This window comes from Dermochelys coriacea, chromosome 2, assembly GCF_009764565.3.
Source record: "Dermochelys coriacea isolate rDerCor1 chromosome 2, rDerCor1.pri.v4, whole genome shotgun sequence".
Lineage (NCBI taxonomy): Eukaryota > Metazoa > Chordata > Testudines > Dermochelyidae > Dermochelys > Dermochelys coriacea.
Window position 1 is genome coordinate 69,917,411 of NC_050069.1, and position 10,063 is coordinate 69,927,473.

The window sequence follows — 10,063 nt, forward strand, 5'->3', positions numbered from 1 at the left end:
GGAGACATTCCATGATCTCGCTTGAATGAGAGGGTCTTCTAGGGTAATAATACATTCCTGGGAGAATAGAAGTAAAACTGAATTTACATAGGTGTTATTGGGTTTTCATCATATAAACATACTCAGGGCCAAGCAGCTCAACAGCATTGGGAAATCTTGGGGCTGGTTATCTTTACACATTTATTGGGTGCTCCTGTAGGAGGCTAGTATATGATCACAGCATATTATCAGAAATATTAATTAAAAATAAAAGACTAATTGTTGCAAAGCCCAGTATATAAATACAGCTCTTTGTCTTCAATCTCACATGCAGATACACGTAGGCAAAATGACTGCTCTTGCTTGTAAAAAAAAAAAAAAAAAACTAATCAACATTCCTGTGCTCAGTTTATAGACATTGGTCAGATTCTGAGATCAGCCCAGTCCTTCATATCTCATTGTATTTACATATTGCAGAAGTCATTGAACAGATAGGTTTTATACATACACAACACATAGGTGAACCTAGACATAATGAACAAAAGATAATTTCCAGACTGTCTTGACTGAAGCAATTGTGAAATTGTAAACTATCACCATATAACAGAGGTTCTCAAACTGTGGTCCACAGACCACCAGTGGTCCACGAGCTCTATTCAGGTGCATGCCTGGGCGGCCGCACACAAGACAACAAAGAACCATACACCTAATTAGTGGAGCCGCGCAGGCATGGCTCCACTAATTAGGTGCCTGGACCCTGGAGAAGATGCACATGTGAGGTGAGGTGGTGGCCTTGCGAGGAATAAGGGGTAGATGGGAGGGGGAAGTGGGGTGAGAAGGTGGGGGGGGGAAATTTGAGATGTGAAGGGCTGCAGCGGCCAGAGAAAGAGGCGACTTTCCTCAGCTCCAGGCCTGCAGCTGCCTGGACAGATGGCCCTCCTTCCCAGCTCCAGCTCTGTGGCTGGTGTGGTGGGGGAAAGACCCCCCCCTTTCTTCCCAGTCCCAGCTTGGAGGGTGCCACGGCGAGGGAAAGAGGGCACATCCATTGCATTAGAAAGGTAAGACTACTGATATTAAAATATGAGTTGTGTGCTTTTATTTGTAGAACAAAAAACGTTGTCTATTATTAAGTTTTTTTTATATAGCACTTTTATCCAAAGTGCTTTACAATAGTTAGTTAATGGTACAAACAACATTTGGAAAGATCATTAAGTGGTCGGCCGAGACCCTCAGCAATTTTCAAGTGGTCCGCGGGAAAAAAAGTTTGAGAGCCACTGCCATGGTATCTATGCACTGCTTCCACTTACAATACCTTGTGTTGAAAGATCTCCACGTGCTATACCAGAAGTCATTATTTAGACGCAATGACACTTCTGTGAGATATGTAAAATAGGTGAATAATTTTGCTTGGGCTAGTTTCAGACAGGTTGCTAGGTGCATTGATATTTACTTTTTTCACTTTTGGCTTGACCCGTAAGCATTCCTTGATACTCCCCTTTAGGAGTGACTCAGATGAGCAGTGGCATGAATAACACAAGCTCACTACCCTGCTTTCTCTGCTTTTTTTTCCTCATGTATTTGGATAAATGGCCTGCTGCCTTTGGTTGGTCCAGAGCAGGGGACAAGTTTAACTTCCTTCTTTGTGGGAAGAACAAATTAAGAACAGAGGACGAGCTTCATGTTGAAATATATGCTCAAGAAGGCCCTGTTCAGAAGTTACTATAGTCTCAGGAATGCCTCCTCCTCCCAGGAAGCTTGTCTTTCCCCATGACAGAACCCCAGACCAGCTGAATGCTTGCCACTGGGTCCAGAAATGGGTGGAAGATAGTGTCATGAAGGCAGCAGCCACCCAGGCCCAGAGCCCCAAAGGTTTACACACCCAATTCCCACTGATTTTAATGGGAGTTAGGCACCGAACTACCGTTGAGGGTCTGGGTTGCACTCCCTTTCACACAAACCCATACATATCGGGTAAGATCTGTATGTGGCGAATCCCCTCCACTTAGTGATCTCAGCGGGCTCTAAATAATTTCTCTTTATTCTTGGGTCCAGGTCATTCCCTCTGTGGTAAAATGCTCTGAGAATGTGCCATCGCCATAGCGTTAAGGAGGGAAAAATGGAGGGGAGACGTAAAAGGAATTAAGAACCATCTGAAAGAGAGGGTGATGCAGCAAGCCAAAGTTACCAAATAGCCACCCCAGGCCTGCTGCTATCTGTCTCTGCCAAATTTAAGTGGCTAGCTTCCAGAAAGGCATGCTGGGAAAAAATTCCTACCCAAGGGCAACCGTACACTAAGGCCTAGTCTATTATAAAGGAAGCTATTCCTTGGAAAGGGGAGGCTGCTGCACGTTGTGTACCACATACTGTATTTTGTGTACCAATCGAGCCGTCTCGAGGAAAGCGCCCCATGAGACTTCTCTCATGCAGTTTATCTTTATTAATCCTATGGGAGGTGTAGGGTTTTCACCCTGTGGTCACCTCCAGACCTGGATGATCCAAGCAAATTGAGGGGCAGTCAGGACAGTTGATGCGGAGGCCTTGTGCTACCACAGATCACTTTTGGTTCCCAGTGGGGGTGGGCAATAATGCGGTGGCTGTGCTCCATTTGCATGGTAGGAGCGGGATAGGCATATTGAGGATCTGTGTGTTGAGCTCATGGAGATGATCTTGGCTTGGGTGTTCACACACTTATGGTGAATTAGTATAATAACCTCAAGTGTTCAAAAATCAGGAGATTAAAAATTACGTTGGTCTCTTTTTATTGACTTTTTTGAGCCTTTAGGGTGCATGCTGGTCACACTTCCAAGCTTTTCTTGGTAACCACATGGGCTAGAAAATTATTTTAAAAAGGCAGAGACTGCTTTGTAAATCATAGGATTCTGGGAGCTGAGGCTTTAAGAAAAATTCCAAATATCACAAGACTTCTGACAGACTCATGAGAGTTGGTAATATTATTACTATTTTCCTGCTTGTCATTTAGCCATTTTGAAGCTTTTCAAAAATCTTTCCAAATAAGTCAACTGCACTACCCCCTGATTATTTTTAAGGCTTCTTTTCCCCTTGGACTCCACCTAGATTGGGCTGTCTAGCTCTCTGCCTTCTTTTATTCAGTGCTGTCCAATGACATTAAAAGCACGAACCATGTCGGAAGAGAGGTAACACGGTGTATTCTAGTGGTTAAAGCATAAGAAGGTTTGGAGATTTGGGCTCTAGTCCTTTGTTCTGCCACAGACTTCCTGTGTTACTTTGTGCCAGTAGCTAAAGGTATGTCTACTCTCCATGCTTCTCTTGGTGGTGTGTTGTGTCCCTGAGCGTATAGCCCCGTCTAGCCAAAAATAGCAGTGTAGCTGGTGAAGCATGGCGTAGGTGAGTAAAGACATGCCCGAAGGGTGTGGCTATGGTTGGGAGTTCACCCGGGGAGAGCCCACTGAGGCTTACATCTTGCTGGCTTCTCTGACTGGTTACTACAACTCCTGAGAGAGCTCATGGAAGGAAGGTAATATGGATGGGGAATGTTCATCTGCTGTGACCTGCACTGGATGTGCCATGTTTGTCTTTCTTCCACAGGACAGAAGCAACTTTGTCTGTACGAAGTGCAAGTTGGTCTCCATATTGGAAGAGAAGGTTTAAGGTCTGGAGCAAAAGATATCGACCCTTCTCGACCCTTAAGAGAAACTGAAGATTTCCTGGACAGATGTCAGGATATGCTTCTACAGACACAACGTTCTGAAGATTCAGAGCAGGCTGCACTGCAGGGACAGGAGGACGGTGAAGAAATTTGGCAGCATGTGACCTCCAGAAGAAGAAAGGGGAGTGTCCATGTACCAGCAACACAGATACAGGTAAGTAACCGTTTTAATGTTCTTTCCACAGGTACTAATGTGGAGAGTGGACTAGATGACACATCTGAGGAAGGGAACAGAAGGAGACTCCGCCGATTGGAAGGCATGAGATGCACTGTCCTAGGGTTGGGGGTTCCACGACCACCACTCCCAAGAGAAGGAGGCTGTTGGTCGTGGTCAGGGACTCGCTCCTCAGGGGGACTGAGTCATCTATCTGCCGCCCTGACTGGGAAAACTGAGAAGTCTGCTGCTTGCCAGGAGCTAGGATTCACAATGTGACAGAGACTGCCGAGACTCATCAAGGCCTCGGATCACTACCCCTTCCTGCTTCTCCACATGGGCACCAATGATACTGCCAAGAATGACCTTGAGCGGATCACTGCAGACTATGTGGCTCTGGGAAGAAGGATAAAGGAGTTTGAGGTGCAAGTGGTCTTCTCGTCCATCCTCCGTGTGGAAGGAAAAGGCCTGGGTAGAGACCGTTGAATCGTGGAAGTCAACGAATGGCTATGCAGGTGGTGTCGGAGAGAAGGCTTTTGATTCTTTGACCATGGGATGGTGTTCTAAGAAGGAGGAGTGCTAGGCAGAGACGGGCTCCACCTAACGAAGAGAGGGAAGAGCATCATACTGTCATGAAGAGCATCTTCGCAAGCAGGCTGGCTAACCTAGTGAGGAGGACTTTAAACTAGGATCACCGGGGGAAAGAGACCAAAGCCCTGAGGTAAGTGAGGAAGTGGAATACCGGGAGGAAGCACGAGCAGGAGCGCGCGAGAGGGCAGGGCTCCTGCCTCAGACTGAGAAAGAGGGACGATCAGCGATTTATCTCAAGTGCCTATACACAAATGCAAGGAGCCTGGGAAACAAGCAGGGAGAACTGGAAGTCGTGGCACAGTCAAGGAATTTTGATGTGATTGGAATAACAGAGACTTGATGGGATAACTCACATGGCACTTAGGACGGAAGAATCCCATGCACCCCTACAGACTAGGGACCTAATGGCTAGGCAGCAGTTCTGCAGAAAAGGACCTAGGGGTTACAGTGGATGAGAAGCTGGATATGAGTCAACAGTGTGCCCTTGTTGCCAAGAAGGCCAATGGCATTTTGGGCTGTATAAGTAGGGGCATTGCCAGCAGATCGAGGGATGTGATCGTTCCCCTCTATTCGACATTGGTGAGGCCTCATCTGGAGTACTGTGTCCAGTTTTGGGCCCCACACTACAAGAAGGATGTGGAAAAACTGGAAAGAGTCCAGCAGACGGCAACAAAAATGATTAGGGGACTGGAACACATGACTTATGAGGAGAGGCTGAGGGAACTGGGATTGTTTAGTCTGCGGAAGAGAAGAATGAGGGGTGGGATTTGATAGCTGCTTTCAACTACCTGAAAGGGAGTTCCAAAGAGGATGGATCTAGACTGTTCTCAGTGGTAGCAGATGACAGAATGAGGAGTAATGGTCTCAAGTTTTAGTGGGGGAGGTTTAGGCTGGATATTAGGAAAAACTTTTTCACTAGGAGGGTGATGAAACACTGGAATGCGTTAGCTAAGGAGATGGTGGAATCTCCTTCCTTAGAAGTTTTTAAGGTCAGGCTTGACAAAGCCCTGGCTGGGATGATTTAGTTGGGGATTGGTCCTGCTTTGAGCAGGTGGTTGGACTAGATGACCTCCTGAGGTCCCTTCCAACCCTGATATTCTATGATTCTATATCCTACACAGCTCTGTCCAGACCCAAGCCATACCTCCCTGTCTACAGTGCTATTTTTAGCAGTGCAGTGTCCTGCTGCCTTCCCACTACTGGGGCCTATTCCCTCAGGGAAAGACTCCAGCAGCGAGGAAAGGCTCAGGCATGACGGAGGACATGGAGAAAGTCTCTGCTAGCTCCCTGCTGCTGGAGCCTTTCCCCTCCTCAGAGAATGACCCCAGCAGCAGGGAAAAGTTCTGACAGGGTCTGACAGTTTCCTTCTGCCTCCCCCTGCCAGCCTTTCCTCCACCAGGAAAGGCACCAGCAGTGGGGAGCTGCCTTTCCCCATTACCTGTGGCTTTCACTGACACATGTAATGACATGCTACAGTATGGACACAATTGGCTTTTTTCTGCGGCATGTACCTATCCACTGCCAGAAGTGGTCTGAAGTGTAGAGGTAGCCTAAGTGCCAGATTTTAATAACTATTTAGGCACCTTGTGGGATTTACTTGAAAGCAATGAGAGTTAAGTGCCTAGGTGCTTTTGAAAATCCCAGTAGGCACCTAAATATCTTTAAAAATCTGGCCTTTAGCCCATTTGTGCCCGAACATCCCCATCTGCAGAATAGGAATAATATCAGCTACCTTACACATGTTATGAGGTTTAATTCATTAATGTTTTGAAAGAGCATTGGGGCACTTGTATGGAAGTTGTATTAAATTATTATTAATAAGGGACAGATCTTACAATCCATACTGAAGAAAACCCTCTGACTTCAATGGTCTGTATTCTGTTCTCAGTTACTTGGTGTAATTGCAGAATAAGTCCGCTGGGCTTATGCTCTAATAAATTTGTTAGTCTCTAAGGTGCCACAAGTACTCCTTTTCTTTTTGCGAATACAGACTAACACGGCTGCTACTCTGAAAGATATCAATTCAGTTATTCTGAATTTATACAGATGTAACAGAGCAGATTTTGGCCCCATGGAAGTTTTGCTTCAGTGAGAACTGCAAGATTGAGTCCAAACTATGGTGCATCACCACTGCCCCATCATAAATCAAATAAGACATGCATTAAACTGAAACATAGTACTTATTAAAAAAAAGAAAAAGAAGACACAGGAGGCCTGGTAAAATGACCACAGTGTACTTTATTTAATGATTTTGGTACCTTGTGTTGCAATAAAATAAAAAAAAATCTACAAAATCCAAATATATAAAATTTTCAAGTTTTTCTTTTAAGTTTTACAAGAAAAATCAAGTTGTAACCAAGGAAATTTGTTAGTATGAAGCACTACTTTCAAATTCATTTCATCACAAATTGCAACTTACTTAACAGACCAAAAGAACTATGGTACTGTAGTACATCAAATACTTCACACACTGTGTTCTTTACTATAGCACATGTAACCACTGCCACGTGAGACAGCAGTCTCTAGCCAATAAAGACACTCTTCACAATCTGGATTCTAAAGGAATGTTTGTATACATGGAATCTGAATATATATATTTACAGGAAGATTTTTTTTAAATAACTATTTTGATTCTTCATTTCAAATAAAATACCAAATACATTTGTACAATGTTTACAAGTCAAAGCACAAGTACTGCCATGATTATCATTCAACTCAAGTCACTGTGCTTGTACTGGGGGGAATATCTACACTGTTCCATAAACATAAAAATGATTTTTCATAACTTACTTCTGTAATGGTGGCTAAGGAGTAGAAGCACTATAACACTTATTTAGCACAATCAGTGTATAATGCAACAGTTTACAACAGACAACTGAGAAACTATTGGTCCATTCTGTTCCTTTTGCTATTCATTTGCCAACTGTTACTTTAGTTTTTGTGGTTTAAATGTGTACAAGTTAGAGTTAAAGAATTCAACTTGAACAGGAAAGAGCACAAATCTTTTAAGGCAAATTAAGCAAATATAAGCAGCTTATATGTTTTTTTTTCTGGATACTTAGATAACACCCCAACAAAACCTAGAAATAAAGTGCATGCCCTGCAATCATCAGCAATTATGTTTTGCTAAATGTCTTCTATAAATTGATCAACATGGCTTTGTTTGAACCAGCTTTTTGCAAAATGGAAAGCAAACAAACCCTGCAAATTACAAAGTGCTTGACTTAACATGCTCCAAAACGAAACTGAAGGCAGCTGAGGTAGTTAGATGTAAAATTCATTTACCTAAAATAATCAGAGAACCAAAACTAGGACATAAACAATAAAAAATCCCACTCATTTGGAATTAGTTTTATATCATGCAATGATTTAATGCCAAGCAAGAATCTATATAATTTCTAAATGAAAAGGTTCCTAGTATGTTAACAGAGTGAGCATGGACTATTCTATTTAAATTTCAAGTATTTGTGTCTATTTTCATGTACATTTTTCACAGGCTTTTTATTGTCTCAGGGAGCCATTTTTGCGGCTGACATGTAAGATCTTGTCTTCTGGGATTTCAGTTTCTGAATGGCAGAAGTATCACAAGCCCACCAGATCTCATGTTAATCTGGTTTCATAAGTGGTTCTTTAAACTATTAAAAGTACCAGTGATAAACATACAGAAACACAACCGCTGAGATATTCAGGGGTACTGGACCAGACTGGAAGCTCTCTGTGGCAGGGACCATATTGTCATTTTCAGTGTGTACACTGCCTTGCACAATGGGGCATCTAATCCCTGACTGGGGACTCAAGGTGCTACAGCAATACAAATGATTAATCATATTAAATAATAACCATGTTCAGCTTTGTATGGGTTCATGTGAAACATGCACAGACCTAATTAACAAATGTGGTCTACGCTTCTGATTTGTTATGGATCCTCACTATATTACTGACTGAACCCCAATAACCCAAATGGTCATTTAGGTCATTAGAGACCCAAATGGTCTCTCCCCCTTTCCGCCCCCCCCCCCCCGCCCCGCTAGTTTTTACCTTCAAAATATTAGGAATACAGGCCAAGATTTTCAAAGTGTACCTCCACTTTTGGCTGCCTAACTGGAGGCACCTTAAAAGGCCCTAATTTTCACAATGTGCTGAATCCCCCTACCCCTCTGAAACTCAAGGCTCTTTAAGGTGTTTCAAGTTGGGCTCCCACAAATGGAGGAATCAAAAATCACCAATTGCTTTTGCAAATTTTGGCCCTAAAGCTTTCCTGCTATTGCCAGAGGATTCAGTGGAATCCTTGAGACCTGGAGTGTGATATAGCTTAGCTGTCAAATGAAAGAGTGGAGTGTTGACACGTTCTCTCAGCAGTTTGTCAGGAGTTCCTTCTCAGTTATTCAGGTTTCATTTTCTTGTGATGCTCCACTAAGCTCATTATTTTTTCAGTTCTTCAGCAAATACAGAGAAGTCAAGACTTGATATTTCTAATGTAAAAACAAGCAGAAAAAAATCCTTTTTTGGGGTCGTGGCGGAGAAGAAAATTTCTCACCTTTCAAATCACAAATAAGCAAATGGACACACCTTTAAAATTGACAGATGTAACAAACGGAGAAATCAAGATCTTTTTCCCTTCATGAAACAATCCTGAGGATGAGGCTCTGGTTTTATAGTTTTTCTATATTCTCGTCCATATAAGTATGAATTTGCAAAAGAAAAAAAAGATCAACTGCATCTTTGTAGGCTATATTATGTGATCACTTACCAGGCAGTAGATGTTTTCCAGTTGCTATCACTAAGGTCTAGATGCAAAGAATAGTATCCAGCTTGACATTTTACTATATTAGAGCCTGCCATTCATTAACTAACATGTTGTAAGCATCCGCTTAAAACAATGCTTCATAATTTTCGTTCCATTCTTTCACTTTTCACACAGCCATATTAAAGGTTATAGCATGACACTAGGCCATGCCTTAAGGCCCAGAACTCAAAAGTAGCATCTACCCTTGGAAAAATGGGATCCTTCATTCATCATTGATCCAAACTTTACCAGTGGTAGCCATACTAGAAACATTAAGATAAATAAAGGGTAGAGAAGCTCAGGCAAGTTCAAACATTTTTACTACTATGTCATTTAACCTTGCTCTGGGCAGATTTAGATGGTGGTAAAAATGCTTGGGTTCTACAGGTTCCACTGTTGCTACCACCAGTGATGCCTCACTGGGCCCATTTCTACCAGTGTAGACAAAGACAAAGAGAGTTTGGTGTCCAGACTGATGGCAGGATGGGAAACTCATTCTTCTAAAGTAGGTCAATGTTCTATAGTATGGGACTAAAATGCCAGGCAAACAAATGGACAGACTCTACTGAGCTAGATAATTCTTTTCAGTAAGAGAGGACAGTGGTTTAGGGCTATTTATGTGTGAGTTTCAGAATTGAAAGTACACAGTGAAAAGTACCTCTCAGCAATTTTTAAAATTACAGATTGGATTCATTGTGCCAAAGCCTCAGCTAGTAAAAACTGGCATAGCTCCATGACATGCCAGTTTATACCAGCTGAGGTATAGTGCATAACATTCACTTTGATTTCAGAGTAGCAGCCGTGTTAGTCTGTATTCGCAAAAAGAAAAGGAGTACTTGTGGCACCTTAGAGACTAACAAATTTA

General features: G+C 42.8%; 1 protein-coding gene across 1 annotated transcript in view; it reads right to left on the reverse strand.

Annotated features, from left to right (window-relative positions):
* Positions 1-8,404: 8,404 nt before the first annotated feature.
* Positions 8,405-10,063, reverse strand: part of XKR4 (XK related 4) — a 347,712-nt gene continuing 346,053 nt past the window's right edge. Inside the window, exon 4 of the transcript XR_005291399.2 lies at positions 8,405-8,884. The gene's annotated coding sequence lies outside the window, so the exon portion shown is untranslated. The remainder of the gene's footprint in view (positions 8,885-10,063) is intronic.